Here is a 19,447-nt window from a genome sequence, read left to right as displayed (position 1 = left end):
ACCTCGACTGCTGAGCACCCACATGTCCTCACCGTTGACCACGGATCAGGCACTGGGCCACACGCTTCGGCCCCAGTCCCTCCTCGCGAAACCTGACATGTAGAGTGTGAGCCGGCCCGTTTTATGGATGGGAAAACTGAGGCTCGAGGAAGCCACGCCGCTTACAAAAGCAGGTCCGGAATATATGCCCTCGTAGTCTGGCCTCAAAATCTGTCCCTTGACCCTTTCTCCCAGGAGATGGGAAATAAAAGAGACGCTAGTCCTTCCACATCACACCCAACTCTGGATGGTCGTCTAGCTCGAGATGCAGAAACCAAGAGAGCCGGCAGACGGGGGGGGGGGGGGGGGGGGGGGGGGGGGGGCACTTCTGAGCCCCGCAGGGCGGGCAGCTCCCAGGTCATAGGACAGGGGACCACTCTGCTCCCCCCCCCCCCCACTTGGGCCACGCTGCCTTTTCTTACAGGAAGCATCTCGGTTAAATATGCAAGCGTGTTTAATTGCCGGGGCTCAGGCAACTTGTTTATCTTCCTTAAACACTGCCAGGGTGGCTCTCGTTTGTTATCTGGGGTGTGAAATGGAGGCTGACAACAATTAATACCTCCTCCCAGGCAGCTCGGCGGCTCTCTGACGGGAAGCTGTGTACTTCCGAGCAGGCCTGCGAGGAGGTGGCGGGCCCAGCCGTCACTCAAGATCCAAGGGGGGGAGAGTGACAGCGGCAGCTGACGGCCCCTCCCGCCGCCTCCTGAGAGGCCCCCGTGATAAAGCGGCCTGCTTTGTGGTGTAATCAACTTGCAATACATGCATTACCTCCTAATGAGCGCCGTGTTTAAACAAGTGTATAGAACACATCTGTCCGGGCCTTGAGACTCGAGGCTGTGTGACCAATTTCAGCATCTGAAAGTTAAATTAATGGTAAAGGGTTTAATTGTGAGTAAACAATACCGCATTAAGGAGCAGTAAACACAGCAGTGGGGACCCACCGGCCGGCTCTGGCATCACAGATGCGGCTGCCTCCATGTGACCGTTAATAGTCTCCCCCGCCCCGGACTTTCTGACAGTGTCTTGAAGGCCATTTGTCATCTAAATGGTCCATCCCGTTCTCAAACCTAATTTTGGCCCACAGTCCGTTCGCGGGGCCCGCGGGGTCTGTGTTCTCTGGAAGGTGGGCGGAAAAATCCCGAGGCCAGTGGGGTGGGCCTGGAAAAGTTCCAGCGTCTACACCGAAGCACAGAGCGGGGGCGAGAGGGGGCAGACGCCCCCTCATATCCAGGCAACCGGCGTCCGTCCAGGGCGGTGAGTCCGCCTTCGACTCCAGGCTTCAATGACAATGATTCTAAACCTGGTTTTAAAACACCCTAGGGTGTCTCCGACGAACAAAGGATGCCTCAAAAGCAAATTAAGTTCCCTTTAATTAAAGATCATAACATACGCCACAGAACATTCCGTCACGGTAGGGGGAAGGAAGAGACTGTCACATAAAATAAATAGGGCTCCACAACTTTAAAAAATTAAGAATTACACGGCGAGGACGCTGCACCTTCCCGATGTGTTAACGGCAATCGTCTCCGGCACCTTGGAAATTGAGCGTGGCCATCACCGTGTGAGGCAGAGGGTTGCTCCCTGCCGGTGCGAACCCAGGGACTAAAGCCCTTGGCCTTGGGAAGGAGAAGGACGCAGGTCAGGTCGTCTCTGTCTTTCTCCCCATCACCTCGGTCAGGTTGGAGACATCCTGGGAAGGTCTGGAGGCTCACAGGGGCACAGGACGGTGCTCTCCTGAGAGAAGCATGGTGTCTCTCTCGGCACCTTTAACTGTCCCCACCCGGGGAAGGCCAGCAGCAGGTAACTCGGCCGCCGGGAACTTTTTTCTCGTTTGCAACCCGAACAAAGGAATACGCCGTGCAGCCCAGCCCCTGTTGCCAGAACCCTAAACTGGGGTCTGCTGGGGGAGGGGGGGGAGCCTCAGCTGCAGACATCGGAGCCTTTGGCGTCTCTCAGGACGTGTTCCTCAAGGACCTCACAGAAACGGGGGCTGCTCACGGCCAAGGTGGAGTCGCAAAGGCACCCGGTTTTCCGCCTCTCTTCCTTTGAGCGTGCGAGCGTGTGGTTTCAAAGACAATAGAGTCTCATGGCGTCGCACCCAGACTCCAAAGTCAGGGTCAAATCCAGGCTCTGCCACTTAACACCTCTCTAAGCCTCTATTTCCTCATCTGTGAAATGGGGGTACTAACTGTGTGGCGGAGAGGATTGAATCCACCAGTAAGGGGCTTTGAACGGTGAGTGGCTCAGAGTAAGTGCCCACTGAATACCGGAAGCTATGATGATAGGTGTGTGACAGGTGCCCCTTCTTTTTTTTTTTTTTATACATTTACTTATTTTTGAGAGACAGAGAGAGGCAGAGCACAAGTGGAGGAGGAGCAGAGAGAGAGGGAGACACAGGATCCGAAGCAGCCTCCGGGCTCCCGGCTGTCCGCACAGACCCCGATGCGGGGCTCGAACCCACGAACCGTGAGATCATGACCTGAGCCGAAGTCGGACGGTTAACCGACTGAGCCACCCAGGCGCCCCTAACAGGTGCCCCTTCTAACAAGGCCTAAGGAAGGTGACGCGTAGGAACAGCGCAAGGAGAGCAGAGCCGCCGTCGTCGTCGTGTCTGGATCACCCTGAGCCCCAGGCTGCTGAGCTGGCAGGCCCGTGTGTGTGTGTGTGTGTGTGTGTGTGTGTGTGCGCGCGCGCGCGCGCGCACTAAGGCTTTTCCTCTGCCTCCTTGGTCCACCCCTCGCCACAGCCCAGTCCACAGGGCAGCGCCAGACCCTGCGGACACCAGCGCTGCGACAGGAAGGTGCACGCGGCTCCGTGCCTGCCTGGCCAGGCTGTCCTTCCACGCCATTCAGAACGCCGGGGGCTCAGTCCCCACAAGCGGTGTAAGGAAGTTGTCGCCTCAGAAAGCCAGCTCCGTGTCAAAACCAGCCCTCTAGCTCCAAGTCAAGTCTGCAGGACTGCATTTCTGAGAAAGTTTCCCCAACATGTTGGCTCATTTCATGTTCTACATACAGATAACCTCGGGGCGCCTGGGTGGCTCAGTCGGTTGGGTGGCTGACTTCGGCTCAGGTTCAAGACCCACATGGGGCTCTGTGCTGACAGCTGGGAGCCCGGAACCTGCTTCAGATTCTGTGTCTCCCTCTCTCTCTCTGCCCCTGCCCTGCTCACGCTCTTTCTCTCTCTCAAAAATAAACACGAAAAAAAAATTTTTTTAATACAGATAACCTCGCATTTCTATTTCCAAAACCCTCTTGCTGGTGTTTTTTTCTTTTTCTTTTTCTTAACACAAAATGGTTTTCTGTATTTGTGTGCTTCTCCGAGACCCCGGAATTTCTAACTGTGAGTGGTGACGCACTCACTGAAAGGGGGCTCTGGGGGGACCTGCCCGAAATGGCTTTGGGACCAACAAATGGCTTGGGGGTGGGGTGTAGCAGAGAAGCCTCCTCCTCCCTCCACTGCCCCACCAGGCTACCCTTTTGGTGCCGATCTGCAAAAGTCAGGTTTCTCCCAAAGAAGCCCAAGAAATTCTTCCCTCACTTGGCCACAGAGGCTGGGTGATGGAGGCGCATCCCCACGAAGGCAGGACCGGCGCGTCTCTTGGTTTGAGATCGTTCCTGGCCTGACATGTCCTTCCTCCTTTTCCGGGTCCGACAAGCGCGCCCATGACACACGGCGCTGGGGAACGACCAGGCCGAGACATCCCGTTGGTGGCCGAGGAGTCCTTCGCCCTTCCGGGGACAGCCCGAGCCCACCCATCGCCCACCTAGGCCCTGGCACCCCCTCCGCTCCTGCTGAGGCTACCCTGGTCTCTGAAAGAAGGTGGGCTGAGTTTTCGGCAATCTCTTGCAGGCACGCAACAGATGTTTGTAGTCCCTCAGAAGTGGAAGGAAATCCGGACACCCTCTCCCTCGCTGATTTTTTGCCAAACTTTTGCCTTCTGCTCTGAAATTCTAACTTCCGATGAAGGCTTTTGCAGAGCTGTTACCAAAACAGAAGGAGCAGAGCCCTGAATCCCACGATGCCGCCCCCCACCCCCGCCCCTACCCTACCCTCCAGAGCACACCTGCTGTGGTCTTTCATCAGAGAACAGGCTGAAAATCATTGCACCTTCTCTGGCTCACTTTGCGGTTGGTAAGATGTGGCCCAGAGAAGCACATCGGCTGGTAGGAAGTAGCACAGCGATCAGCAGACAGACATCTCAAAACATACGTGCAGGGGCCCTCGGGTAAAATACAGACCCATCCCAGAGACCATCCTCCTCATCGTACTCTGTGGCCCCATCAGATCACGGTCCCTCTGCCCCCGAGGTCTTGTCTGATGGACACCCTGCGTATTTTAAAGGGGAAAGACTCTCATTTTTGGACCCCAACCCCCTTTTATAAAGCACGGGCCACAGATCCAACCATCTCAGTAGGAAGGGGAAAGGTAACCCATCGAGGCAACACGCAGTTTTCCTCCCTCCTCTGTGACTTCAGTTTGTCTTTAAAGCCCATTTTCACCACTTATTGATTTTAGTTTTCTACTGGTCTGTGAATGACAAGTTGAATTAAGACAACACAGGCTGAGAAGCCACTAGGCCGTGCCCAAAGATACCCTGTGCTTCCTGGCGGGATGTGTCACAACCATACAGCCTCCTGGCCAGCCCCAGCCTCCAGAGCCCCCCCCCCACACACACACACACTGCCTGGCTATCTGGCACGGGGAGCAGTTGAGCGAGGACAGGGTTCTGAGATGGGGGGAGAGCTTAGCATCACCTCCCAGCTGCCCGCCTCGAAGCCTCTTTATGGACAGAGGTGGCCTGTTCGCTGAAGGGGCTGTGTATTAAACGGGAGTTCCAGAAGAGACCAAAGATTCGGCCCTGCCTCTGCCTGCCATGGGCAGGGAAACTAAGCCTGACTGTCCCGGTTCCTCCAGACTCACCCTTGGAGAGAGCAAACCCACCAAGGCAGCTTTAAGTGATTGAGCCCACCTCCCCCTCAAGGCTGCTCACCTCGGACAACCTTTGGACAGAAATACCAGTCAGTGACACCTGAAAAGTTGCACAGATGACATACCCAATCCCTTAATCTGTACTGTAAACTGAAAAAAAAAAAAAAAAAAAAAAAGAAAAAGGAAAAAAAAGAAGGTAACAAACCCTTTAACCCAGAAATTCTGGTTTTACAAATCCATTTTAAGAACATCACTGGGTAAGTGCGTACACTTTTACATAAGGACATTTACTGCGGCACGGTTTATAACAGACAAGGGGCAAACATCTAAATGTCTAACAAGACCAGATTGGTAAGTACCTTTTCATAAAGCTATTCGATTAAATGCTATCCAGTCATTTCAAATGAAGATGAAGAGGGGCGCCTGGGGGGCTCACTCAGCAAAGACTCCCACTCTTGATTTCAGCTCAGGTCATGATCTCAGGGTTAGTGAGTTCAAGTCCCGCATCGGGCTCTGCACTGTCACGGCGGAGCCTGCTTGGGATTCTTTCTCTCCCTCTCTGCCCCTCCCCTGCTCTTACTCTCTCAAAATAAATAAACTCTCTCAAAATAATAATAATAATTAATAAAATATAATGATGGTGAACCGTATTGCATGGGAAAATCTTTACAATATATATTGCCAAGTAAATGAGAAAATTAACAAATGAATGACATAAATGCGTATAGCCCCCTTCTTGGGGGGGGGGGGGAAGCTTCCTAGAAATCTTCCTGTTATTTGCACAGACCAAAAAAAAAAAAAAAATGGAGAAATGAGACAAGCTAGAATGTAAAGATTTGAGGAGGTTTTGATTCCCTCCTGACTGATTTGTGGATGGATTCATTTACAATCAAGAAAAAATGATAAAGCTATTTTCATGGTGAGTAGGTGGGGCTGCACAGGCCAAAAAGATGGCCCAGAATAGTGCTCCAAGCTGTCTAAGGTCACCCAAAGAGAGTTCCTGTCATGTCATATTTGGAGCTCTCGCTTCTCAAACAACAGCAATCCAGCCAACGCAGGACACTTCCTATTTTCTCGTATGTTCCAGCACCCAGTGGGAGGCCCTACACCAGTTAGACTAATTTAGAAAGCCCGTTCCCACAGTCATTGGACAGTAGGAGGTTGATGAGAGTTCTTCCTTTGGACCAAATAGGCAGAGAAGACAGAGGCGCAGAGAGAGAGAGAGAGAGAGAGAGAGTCTGACCCAACACCACAGTGTACGAGGAACAGTGCTCACCTCCGTGGCTTAATCATATTCCCAAAGCCAGATATCCTATCCTGAGTGACGGCCAGACTCATAAAAGATGTCCCCATCTAAGAAGCTCCCAAGAAGACATTTCTAACCCATTTGGGGGTCAGGGACAAATTCGGTAATCTGATGGAAGCGGTAACCTTCTCCAGGAAAAGACACATAAACACAATTCTGCACACAGTTTCGGGGGGGGGGGGGGGCGGGGCTCATGGGCCACCATGGGCCTTCTGTGAGTGACTACGGGCCAAGAAGTCTTGGGGAGGCTCTGCTCAGTGGGGACTGGTCTCCATTTTAAGCCAGCACCAGTGTCCAGTTCTGATAATGAGCGCTTGCCTGCACACTCGCACACTGTCACGTCCACCAAGTTCCAGACTCCATAAAGACAGGACATTGGGGCCTCCCCAGCGCGGGCTATGTAAGGGCCAATGCGGGGCGGGGGGGGGGGGGGAGGCGGGGGGGATGACGGGAAGGCAGTGAGCAGCAGTGGAGGTGGCCAAGGGCCCCCCACAACACCTTCTGTTCTCCTAAGGAGGCGGCCATCTTGTTACTCCACAGCTGCCAGGAGTCACTTTCTCAGAAGAAAGAACGTCTTCCGCGGTTTGCAAGGATGTTAAAGAGGGCAATTAAAGGGTACCACAAGTCAGACCTCACACAGGATCCTTCCAGATCGGAGGAGGCCCTGCCTTTCTGATCCTCTCGGCTGGTACAGAACTGGGGCCAGCAACAAAAGGTGTTAATAGCCTGATGCGGAGCCCATGCTGATAGATGACCCATTATGGTGATCGCTCTTGTGCGAATGGCAAATAGGTTTGATCAATTAGATTTTAATGTAAAGTGGGGCCTGGGGGAGAAAAACAGCAACCAGGAGAGGGAAGACCCTTTGTTACTAATGTGTCTGGAAAAAGCACTTAATTGAGGTCATAATAATATTAGCAGTTCTTATCATCAATAATTCAGCCTTATTTATTACTACCCGATAAAGTCCTGTCAGGTGGGGAACGTAGGAGGCTTTTGTTAGAGACAGGATACTGGGCTGGGGGGGGGGGGGGATCTCTGTCCCCCACCCTCTCTCTCTCTCTCTCTCTTTCTCTGTCTCTCTCCTTCTCTGTCCGGCTATAGCTAGGCCTCAGAACACCAAGGTTTCTCTAATTCTCAAAAGACTTTCCTGCCACCCTCTCTCTCTAGGTAGAAACAGGGGACAGAAGACAGAAGTTCACGATGAGGCACCATCCATCCGTCTCCCATCCTCCCCCACTCAAAGCAAAACCAAAAAAAATGTTTTTTTGTTTTAAATTTTTCTTCGAGGGGCGCCTGGGTGGCTCAGTCGGTTAAGCGTCCGACTTTGCCTCAGGTCATGATCTCACAGTTCGTGAGTTCGAGCCCCGCGTCAGGCTCTGTGCTGACAGCTCGGAGCCTGGAGCCTGCTTCGGATTCTACGTCTCCCTCTTTCTCTGCTCCTCCCCTGCTCATGCTCTGTCTGTCTCTTCTTCAAAAATAAAATATAAACATTAAAAAAAAATTTTTTTTTCTTCAAAATAGTAACTAATTTAGCTCAAGAAGCCGGTCAGGAGAAAAACAATTTCTAGTCCGGCCTGATTTAGCACCCTACAGAATACCATAAATTCTGCCTTTTCACACACTTGCAGTCACCTGTGGTTTGTTATCTTTTAAAGCAAAAGAGAGCGCGTGTGCGAGAGTGTGCTAAATGAATGTATAATTGTACAATTAAAGATGCTAGCTCCTGTGTTAAAATTTAAAATGTATTAGTCTCATAAAACCGCCTCATTAGTCTCCGTGTCTTAAAGGACATACTTGTCCATAATGAGGCGAACGCAGGAAACCGCGCAGGGGTGAGAGCAAAGGGAAAGAGGAGACATTTGAGCCGGCTGCCATTTCATTTTTCAGAAAGGGGGAGGCAAAACACTTAATAAAGATAATTGGGCTGGTAGTGCCTGTTCCCATCTGGAATCTCAACACAGACAGACCCCAGGGCAGACGATCGGTCATTAACCAGGAAAATAACCTATTTGGAAGGGATCCGTTTGTTTTATAAATGATGCTCCACTTTAGAACAGCTTAACCGCAATAATAATAAAAGTTCCTCGAAAACCCAGCCAGGGGATGGTGCTGAAATATTGATCCGGCTTCTGCTGGTAATGGCTGGGCTTGGCTTCCGCCCTGCTAGCAGGAGAGAGCTTTTGAAGTTTCGCTTTTCTTTTTTTTTTTTTTTTTCCTCTATTTTTTTTTTTTTAAGTCTAAATAGAATTTAAGCTGCCCTTCGGTGATCAGTGGCTATTAGCGGCGTTAGTTAGGAAATAGCGAGTCGTGGGGTCAGGAGGGGCGGCCCAGGTTGAGGATGGAAGGGGGGAGACGAGGCCCCGAGCGCAGGGGAAGAGAGAGGTCAGCTCGGAGCTCGGCAGCCTTGCAGGGTTGGTGGGAAACAGATTGCTGCAGCGGGCCAGAGACAAGGCCTTGGAAGAATTAATTCCCTCTCCCCCCCCCCACCCTCCCAGCCTCAGCCTGGCCACTGTGCTCCCCCGACACACACACGTGCAGACGCACACACACTCGCGCACACACACACACACACACACACACACAGGCAGGGCAGAAGCAGTCAGCAAAGTCATTCATCAAGGCGGAACTAGAATTGTATAGATCAAGGCAGTGAGGAGAAGCCCCGCGCCTGATCTGACTGCCCTGGATGTGAAGACAACGGGGAGTGATTACTATAATTAGAAGTAAGGTTTCAGTGGCAAAGCTCCTCTGATCCACCTATTTCCAAGGAAGGTTGCTCAGCTGCTTAGGAGGGCGTGTGAAAGTGGGGTCGTCTGAGACAAAGGGAAACTGGGAGGTGGGGATAGAACCTGTGTGCAACCTGCCTTTTAAGGAAAAGGAGGAATCTGGGCTCTGAAGGAGCCAAGTCTCCATCAGTGGTCTCCACTGGGGCAATTTTGCCTCCCAGGGGACACATGGCAATGTCAGGAGACATTTGGGGCTGTCATGACTGGGGCCAAGGCCTTGCTGGCGTCTAGCGGGTAGAGATCAGAGATGATGCTGAACATCCTGCCGTGACCAGGACCCACCCCGCTCTCCACCCGCCACCTGCCCACACAACAGAGAACCATCCAGCCCTAAATGTCAGCAGCATCAAGATGGGGGAGGGCTGGTCTGCTCAGATCGTGCTCACTGAGGAGACCCCAACCCTCCAGTTTACTCTGCCCTCCCCCCAGAATGCCTGCCTCTGGCCTCACACTCCCCCCTCCTCCCCTTCCATTGCGCCGGTTAACGTGTTCCAGAAAAGTCCCTCCCTTCAGAGTTTTTCAAGAACCATTTCCAAACACTACTTTCGTAAGGGGTTGGTCTCCACCTGGCAGCTGAAGGGAAAGAGGATGAGGGACGTAGGTGTCCCCCGTGGTTCCTTCCATCAGCTCACACCTCCACGGCACCTCCTGTCAATGGACGGAAGACATGTGCTGTCTTCTGGGGTTGTGAGGAGGAAAACGTTTAGTTCAGGACCAGACGTGGATTAGGTGCTGAGAAAGGAATCAAGGAGAGAGAGATAGAGAGCGAGGTGGGGAGAAGGGAGATAGAGACAGAGATGGAAATAGAAATGGTTGGGGTGGGGGCTGGATTCCTGCTGGTGTTGGGCTCCATGCTGGCAAAGATAGCTGCCACCCCGAACGCCTACGGGTGTCCATCAGCCATCGAGGGATGGCTGCCACCTTCTAACCATAAAGAATAAAGCTCATGCACAAGGCTCTTTAGAACGATCACCCCCATCACCTACAAAGCTATAGTGTGTGTCTGAGAAAAGCCCCATTCACCTTACCCCCTCCTTCTCTACTGGATTCTGGAGAGAAGGAGGAGGGTAGGACGCGGCCTTACCAAATTTCTCCCTGCATGCTCGACTGTTTCCTCCTGACAGCGTTTGACTGTGCTTATTATTTCCAGCAAAGCCCTTATCATTTTCAATGTGAATTTCAAATCACACTGATCCAGCCCTTCTTAGCTAAAGTCAGCTTTATCAACCACAAGAGATGTGGGATTTGAGAGAGATCTAAGTAAATTCACATTGTTTGGATAAACTCATTCAGGGAGCTCAACAAATCAAAGCCGAAATGGATATGTATTCCAAAGAGACTGAGACAGCCGGGGGAAAAAAAAAAAAAAAAAAGTTACCATTAACATTTTTATTTCTTTCAAAAAAAAAAAAACACACACTGCGGCCCCTTTTTAATGAGTGTGTTCACAACCTCTTTTTGAACCCTTACCAGGGCTCCTTAGGACACCAGGTGAAGCCACAGAAGCTGTGTGGCTGTTGACAGAGGAAGCAAGTTGCTGGAGAAAATCACACCCCCCTCCCCCTGCCCCGCCCCCCCCCCCCCCCACCGCCACCTCCCAACTTTGGTCAGCGAGACCACTATCAAATATGGTAATGGGTGAATTTATGCATTACCCCATAATTTAAGGAACTGTGTGTATCATGTATATTTAAAACTATTTCTCTGTAGTTTTAATTATCTCAGTCTGCAGGGGCAAAAAGAAAAAAAGCAGGCAGCTCCCTTGGCTGAGACCAAAATGAAAGCATTTGCCTGCTGACGGCTATGATGTCTGTCCTAGCTGGTTGAGATTTCCTATGAAATTTGCATTGGAAAGGCAGCTTTAAGTATACTTAAAATAAAAAGGGGGCATTTGCATCTAATTTGCTACACTGGCAGTATTAGAGTTTTATCTGAATAAAGACACGTCAACTGGATTTATATAGTTAAGCTGATAGCTGGGAAAAGTCAACACCGGAAACATCAGCTAAATTCAACAAAGTTGGAGAGCAGCTAATAGTACTTACAAGTTTGGGTTTTGTTTTTTTTTTCTTCCCCCCCCCCCCCCCCTCCGCTGATGACTTTAAACCTGTGGCAAATTATCTTTTTACACAAGTCGGGTCATTACAAGGTTTTCATGAAAGGCATCTCTATGGATGGACCCCATCTCTCGCCCCCAACGACACCGCGACGCGTGCTTACGAAACGGGGTGGTTGTCAAATGTGACGTCATGGTGAATCCTGGTGGTTTGGGACTCAGGCAGTTTGGAAGCCTGACTTGGCCACTTGCTGGCCATGTGCCTTTGGGCAGGAACCTCTTAGTTTCTCCATCTGTAAAATGGGGATCATGAGGGTTGTTATCCAGGATCACCAGGGCCGAAGGGCACTCATTCGCTCGGTGCCCCTTGAAATCCAACTCCTGTCTGCTTGGCAAGCCAGTAATGTCTGCATCCTCCGGGGACGGAACACCTTTTTCAGTGCACACAGGCGCTGGATGGCCAGCAGCCCCCCCCGCCCACCCCCAGCCTTGCCGGGAGGTGATGAGCTTTAAACCGAAAGGATGTAGGCTAAGCTAACCGGAGTGGCATCTAGCAGGTAGGAAACGTCCTAAGAACGTCAGCTCGTTGATGATGGTAAAGAATCAACAACGAAGTGTCACAACCGCTGATACGTTTCTTCTACTGGGGGAACGGCTTCAGCGCTGCCTTCACTCGTTTGAAGACCCCGCTGTTAACAGCTGTCCCACAGGGGGTCGGGCTCGGGGGTGATCCATCCCAGGTGATTCTCTCTGGCTCCACAGACCAGCCGCATGACCCCGGCACTGGGGAAGGCGGGGGTGGCCCCGGTGCCTTTTTGCTTTGGAATGCCTTCTCCCTCAACACCCTTTCCTCAGCTGGCCGGGGGTGCAGTAAATCCCAGGCTCTTGGCACAGCCTCGTGCAGCTGGGACCGGATTCCTGCGTGCTGGGAGGCCCCTTCAACGGCCACCTTTCCTTCTCCTCTCCCAGGGTTGAAGGAAACAGCCCCCCCCCCTCAGGAAGGGGGCACGATGCCCACCCAGCCACCACCCTGAAAGCTCCTCGGATGCCCACTGTACCCCCAGGGACCTGGATAGAACGGTGTTTCCACTGGGAAGCGAGGTGCTGACCCCAAGGTCACGTGCACTCCAGTCCTGAGGCTCCCACCTCTTCCTTGGCCTCAGAGCCATCCTGGATTCAAACCAGGGCTCTCTACTTACCCCCTGGGAGCACCGGGGCCCGTCACGTTCCCGCTCTGAGCCTCAGTTTTTTCATCTGTACCATGGGCATAGAAAGTCCACCCATGTCTCGAGCCCGTTGTGGGAGAAAGCAGCTGGTGGCAAATCACAGAGAAGGGGTCAAGGCCCCCACGTAACGAACCCCTGCTGTGTAGGACAGGCTCCTGCAGCCCAGCCACACACCAGTGGCCAAAAGTCCTGAGCACAGCTCGCCGAGCTGGGAGCACCTCTATCCGTTTCGGGGGCAGGTCACAGAACCACTGGCCAACTCAGATGTCTGTGTTGACAGGGAGAAGAGAGGCTCCCACCCCCTTACGCTTGCCAAAGCCTGCCATCTGGGGGCACCGGCACACTGGCATCAGGTTTTCACGTTTTAGTGGAGAAAACATCACAAGTATTTCCAATTTCAATGAGCAGGGTCCCCAGGCCAAGAACGCACTGCCACCCAGCTGGCAGCTTCCTCGCGGCACACAGGGGGATGTCACCAGACAAAAGATTCTGCCGCTTAAAAACGGTAAGCACTGTGCTCTCCCCCAGCGAGCCCGGGATCGTGTCATCCCCAAGCAACAAAACGACATCTCAAGACACAGCGAAATGTGCGGTGGGGAAGCCAACCTAACAAGGAAAGAAGGGGTGAGCGTGTTTATTTGGAAGGGGGTCTCGGGAAGCGCCGTGAGGGTTGGGGAGCGGAGACAAGGAAGGGAGGAAAGTCTATGCAGAGTGCGTTCCTGAGCGGGAGGCCAGTGTGAGCAACTGGGGCTCCATTTGGGGGCACCCTCGAGAGCCTGGGAGGCTCAACATGGTTGCCCAGAGGGCCCAGAAGTTGAGGTGTTTACCCACCAAGGCCCATGAGGGTGTTCCTTAGGGCTTTTGCCTCTTGGGACTGTCCCCCCTCGCGGGCCGTGAAGACACTCGGACAGAGACACTGAGCCACTGGTGACTGTGAAAGCTGCCTGCTCGTGACCTCACGGATGTCTGCCGCACACACTCCAGCTCGATCTCCGAGGTAGCTACCGTTATTACCCCATTTTGCAGGTGGAGAACCTGAGACTCAGATAGATCCCAGGCACACAGGGAGAAAGCCGCAGAGCTACAACCGGAACCCCGTCCCGGCAGACTTCAAAGCCTGCGCCCCGACCCACCGGGCTGTGCCGTCCGTCTGTCCATCCCGTGTCAGTTGGAGAGGGGTGCAACGACAACTGGTAGGAAATACAAGTGAACACCAAGGGTAGTCACACACGCACACCAGAAAAACTGCATTGAAATAAAAATGACTGCGACTCGTTACCGTGAAACAAGAGCTTGGTGCCCAGCAAATGCTCAGCAGGGGCTTGTGTCTATGTTCCCAACTGTCTGAGCCTCTCTTCTGACAAGCACACAAACAGTCTCCCTTTGGAGAAAAAGGCAGGCGCTCAGAGGACTCGGAGACTGGCACGCTCCTTCCCAGCAGCCAGGACGGCTACGGAAGAGAGGGAGGCTTCCCGGGTACAGATTCAACCTCTGTCCACCCAGCCCTGGACCCCAGGGAGTCCAGAACCGAGGCCAGGAGGAGCGAGAAGGGGCTGTGCCCTGGGGCCCAGGGACCAGACTAGATTGGGCCGTAGGGCTGGGAGAGAAAAGAAATTGCACAGAGGACACTCCGAGGGGGGGAGGCCCACCATGGGAATGTTCCCTGGGTGACTCTGGAGGCCTAGTTACGGCCACCCTCAAAGAGCCTCCCTTTGTAATCGCCTAATGGCCTGAGCTGTTCCATCGGCCAAGTTTTCTTCCCCTGGCACGCTTCCTAAGTCTGAACCGGCACATTTGTAAGAACCGAAGATGCTTGATTCAGCAAATGGCACTTTTTCTGTGTGGCCCTGCCGACCTCCCAAAGAAGCCGACGAGCCTGTCTGATTCTGCGTCCAGCCTGGGTGCCGGAGCCAGAACAGTACTGCAAGCATCGCCCTCAGCCACTGAGCGGTTCCTCCCCACCGTGTGATGGCCCTACAGGCCCGCGACCCAGAGTGAACCCTAAGTCACCCTAGGCGCGGACTTCAGCAGGTGTACCTGTGACAGACATGGGCGCCAGAGCCACCGGGACCTGGGCTCGAATCCTGCCTCTCCCACATAGAAGCGGGGCAACACTGGATGTGTCGCTCACCCTCTCTGAGCGACATTTACCATTTGTTTCCTCATCGGTAAATGGAGGATGTCTGTTTACTGATCTCCAGGGAGTGTTTCCAGGACTAAGGGAGATACTGCACAGCAAGTGTTCGTTTGCCTGGTCCCGGATGATGGCACAATAGAGGTTTAGGAAAAACCTGCCTGCTACGTAACACACATCCACTAGAAGGGGAAAAAAAAAAAAAAGTGGATGAAGTATTTTGTAAGAAGGCACTTTTTCTTCTGATGCATGAGGCAGCTGGCAAGGAAAGCAAACGAACTCCTTGGAGACCAGACACAATCAGAATGGTCAAAAGCAGACAGAAAGTAAGCCTGGGCGAGTGTTTGCTAGAAGGGCAGCTGCTAACGCCTGGTGGACGTAAGCCTTTGTTGTTAGGGGACTCCGGTATGTGGAGAAGCCAAGGAAAGGCTTGGGACCTAAGCAAGGCGGCTGTTTAGATTGGTGACCCCCAGAAGGTGACTCCCTCGGTGAGCGAATTAGGGTAAACAAATATCACCTCATATCTCAATAAAGCTGTTACCAAAAACAGGAGCAGTACCTTGCTGCTACCCCACAGAGGAGAGACCACGGAGCTTTTACCAGACTCCCCCGGGAGCTTAGTCGTGAGCCTAACGTGGGTCTGGGCCCAGAATCCATTCGCCAAATCAATACGTATGGCACAAAAACCCCTGTGCCAACTATTTTTTCTTGTTTTTTTAATATTTATTTATTTTTGAGAGGGGAGGGAAAGGTGCAGAGAGAGAAGGAGGCTCAGAATCCAAAGCAGGCTCCAGGCTCTGCGCTGTCAGCGCAGAGCCTGATATGGAGCTCGAACTTAGGAATCGCCAGATCGAGACCTGAGCTGAAGTCGGACGCTTAACCGACTGAACCACCCAGGCGCCCAACTATTTTTTTTTTAAAGTGGTCCCCTGTTGGTAGCTAATCAGGAAGTCTGGCAAAAGCAAATGCAAATTTTCTCTAGAGTAATGCCTGACATACTAGGCTTCAAACCATTCCTACAGGTAAAAGATCTAGATGACATGACTTCGTAAGAAAACCCCACAAAATCACAAGGAAGCAAACCACCATGAGATTAAGACCTGCGAATCTGTACACATATGAACAAACAGAAACAGAACGCGAAGCCAAGCATGTCTAGTATGTTTTTAGAATGAAATGAAACTTTTAAAAGTAGACAGACACACGACTACATCTCAAAGCCTTATGACGGAGTAAAAGAAGTCAGCCACAAAAGGGTTCATGTTGTGTTATTCCATTTAGGGGAAGTTTAAAACAACCAAAGCCATCCATGATGGTAGAAGTCAAAGAGTGGTTTCTGTGGAGAAGAAGGTGGGGAGACAGGAAGGGAGGGAGGAGCCTCGGGGGTGCTGGTCATGCTCTGGTTATTCACCTGGCTGGTGGTCAAGTATGATATTCACTCTGTGAAAATTCATCAGGCTATAAACCTATGATTTCTGCACTTCTCTCTATAAGCTATACTTCTATTTAAACAAGGAAAGGAGTCACTTAAAGAAATTAGACGTGGCGTGAGGGGAAATTAGTGAACTGGACAACAGGTCTGAAGGAATTATTCAGGCCGCGGGACAGTGAGAAACGGAAGTGGGAAATTTGGAAGAGGAGACTTAAAAACCAGGGAGAAGAGAGGGAAAAGGTCTAGCATGTATCTAATCTGAGTTCCAGTAAGAAAGGATGAGAAAGTAGTGGGGAGACAATATTCATACAGGAGCAGTTGAGAATTTGCCAGAATTAATGGAAGTCACCGATCCCCATGTCTTAGTCTGTCTGGGCTGTCATAACACAACATCAGAGACTGGGGGGCTTATCAACAAACACGTGTTGCTCACAGTTCTGGAGGCAGAAGTCCAAGATCAAGTTGCTGGCAGATTCTGTGTCTGGGAAGAGCTCACTTCCTGGTTCCTAGACCTCTGTCTTCTCGCTGTGGCCTCACATGGAGGAAGTGGTGAGGGATCTCTCTGGGGTCTCTTGTAGGATTGGTAGCCCTATTTGTGAGGGCTCCCACCCTCATGGTCTAATTGCCTCCTAAAAACCCCACCTCTTAGTACCATCGCATTAGGTCTCAACATGTAAATTCTGTGGAAATGAAAACAGTTCCTCACCTGTTTAACACCGCATATTCCAAAGTCCCAACCCATATAAATAAATAAACATCCGTGCCTGGACATATATTAGTGAAAGAACACCAACGACAAAGAGAAGGTCTTAAAAACGTCTGGAAATAAAAGGAATATTACCTACTAAGTCCCAGCAACTGGAACAATAACTGACTTATCAACAACGATACAATCATGGCACATCATGATCACTGAATAAGTGGAAGCTATCATTATTAGTGCTGGTAACAGTAATTACCAGTAGTGGAACTATTCGAATCTCAGCTCTGCCACAGTCTTAATTGTATTGCCTGAAGTAAGTCATCTGACTTCTAAGAGCCTTGATTTCCTTGTCTTAGAAATAGGGTTTGGGTAAAGCTGAAATGAGATAATGTAAGTCAAGTATTTGGCACATAATTAATGCGAAAATAACGTTGGCTCCAAAACCCATCCTCTGTTGAGCCAGAGCAGGAGTGATGAGAGTCAAGTTCATTGCAAATTATTTCGAGAGGCTACTACCCCAGGATTCTCAGTTGAAAGCCCAAGTTAGCTCTCTACCAATAGAAAGCATTGATCTGGAAAACGCCAGCTAAGGGCAGACATATGCAGAAGCTTCAAGAAGGAAAATGTAATGGCAATCCATTCCACAGACCAGTCCCAGGCCACTTCCATTTGTGGGGACAACACTCCCTACACACCCACACCCAATTTGCCCATGAATCTAATAATCGCCCTTGCGAATTGCATTCTTCTCGTCACTCTTCAAAGTGACACACTGTGATCACGGTGAGATGTCACAGAGACTTGGCAAAGTTAGCACAGCGGGTTAAGGATCAGGACTCCGAAGGATGAATGGCTTGCCTGGGAAACAGTGCACCTACCTGGAGGGCAGAGCTTGAACCCGGGACTTCTGGCTCACCATCTGGGGCCTGCCCGTGGACTCCGAAGGTTCCCCCCCCATCTTGAAATAAATGGCTCTTTGTCGCCATTCAGGTCTCAGCACACACGTCCCCTTCTCCAAGAGATCGTCCCAATTCATTCTCTCCTGCTGCCCCCTTTCCATTTCCAAAACAGCACTCTCCACTATTCCTAGTTACCTACTCTCTACTGTCCGTTGGTTTAATGCTTCCATCCACCAGAGCATCAGGCAGTGCCTGCCAGAGTTCACGGCACACGGTGGCCATCCCATAAATGTTTGTGGAGTGAATAAATGTAAGTCCAGTGAACTCATAAAGTTGAGTGGGCTCATCTATGCTGTTATCTCTAACTACGTAAACAGCTACACTATCACTTAACGGGGGTCCAAAACCATATACGTATTTCTTCTTGCAACCTTTCCCCACCCCCACTGAGCAGCCCTCACTGGACAGAAAGCACTGGATGAAGAGAGGGAACAGTTCATGAGCATGACCTTGTGTCTTGCCTGCTGCTCTTTCTTGCTCTAAGCCATTCTTGGAACAGAAGAACTGAGACCGCTAGGAATTCGAATGGATCCACCCCCAGAAGCCATCTCTCACCTCCACGACGTCACGCAATCAAACGCAGACAACGGACGTGAGTGCATCTCACCTGGTGTTCACCTGCTTCTCTACCTTTGTTTTCTGGCTCTAGGACTTTGCTGAGTCCCATCCCGTCTCTGGATAGTACAGAGGAGGGGAGAGAAGGAAGGAGAGGGAGGAAGGAGGTGGAAATACATTGAAACAAAAAAAGAGAGGGGGAAAGAATGAAACAGTGTAAGGTTGGTCACACATTTGTCATTAAGTCAAAGCCGAATCCCAGTGTTTGTGTGAGGTTGGATTATCTCATTCTCTTAGCCTGTGAGTCTCTGTGATCCACCAGTCAAGTATGTGATTGGATTTCGGCTCAACAAAACCTTAAATTACACACCTATTGTGCTTGAGCTAAGCCTAGTTTCACAGTGGTGGAGAAGGCTTCTCCCAGCTTCCTTGGCAGTGTTCGAGCCAGCTCATGTTCTCAGTCGCTAGTTGATGAATGAGTAATAGGATTAGAGTGTCATCTCGAGCCACATGGTAATTGTCATGTTGGGTACAGGGACAAAGCCTGGGGTGATGGATAGGGGCTGCAGTGGAGTTGGGCCTGTTCCCCCAAATGTGCCCGCTGACGTGGATGGACAGGCCAAGGGCATCAGGAAGGACCTGGCCAAGTCCTGGGAAAAAGCCGGCTGGCATTTAGCAAGAGTCCCCCGGGGTCGGTGGCCGGGCTGGGCACCTGCACAGAACATCTCTCTTATTGAATGCTCAAAACTGCTCCCTGACGTGTGGGAGGGGGCGTCTTTGGGGGTTTTTCATGCCAACATCTATTCCCCGCTTGTGGATACAGGACCCTCCTTCTTTTCATGAGAAACCAAACCATCCCCACTTTCAAACAATTTTTTTTTAATTTTTTTTTAACGTTTATTTATTTTTGAGACAGAGAGAGACAGAGCATGAACGGGGGAGGGTCAGAGAGAGGGAGACACAGAATCTGAAACAGGCTCCAGGCTCTGAGCTGTCAGCAAAGAGCCTGACGCGGGGCTTGAACTCACGGACCACGAGATCATGACCTGAGCCGAAGTCGGCCGCTTAACCGACTGAGCCACCCAGGCGCCCCAGCCATCCCCACTTTCAGAGGAAGGTTCTGGTGGGACTAACTCCACCTCCAGCTCCCAGAGAGGTCATGTGACCCAGCTAATCAAAGACCCTGGTGTTCATTGTAGAACTGGGTTGCCAGTGGCCCCAGATAACACGCATGTTCCTTCCAGGGGGCCGGTAAAATGGCAGGACATGAATCGGTGGGAAGCAGGAAAAGCAACCACCAGGTGAGATGTAGGTGGGCA

At 51.5% G+C, this 19,447-nt stretch overlaps 1 long non-coding RNA gene across 1 annotated transcript in view; it reads right to left on the bottom strand.

Annotated features, from left to right (window-relative positions):
• The window catches only part of LOC131499161 (uncharacterized), a 136,690-nt gene that overhangs the window by 115,900 nt on the left and 1,343 nt on the right, over window positions 1-19,447 (bottom strand). The window contains exon 2 of the long non-coding RNA XR_009255750.1: window positions 18,129-18,247. This is a non-coding gene — a long non-coding RNA (uncharacterized LOC131499161). The remainder of the gene's footprint in view (window positions 1-18,128; window positions 18,248-19,447) is intronic.

The sequence above is a fragment of the Neofelis nebulosa genome, chromosome 17 (assembly GCF_028018385.1).
Source record: "Neofelis nebulosa isolate mNeoNeb1 chromosome 17, mNeoNeb1.pri, whole genome shotgun sequence".
In the NCBI taxonomy this organism is placed as follows: domain Eukaryota; kingdom Metazoa; phylum Chordata; class Mammalia; order Carnivora; family Felidae; genus Neofelis; species Neofelis nebulosa.
The sequence above is the reverse complement of the archived record's forward strand: the minus strand, read 5'-3'. Positions and strand labels throughout refer to the sequence as shown.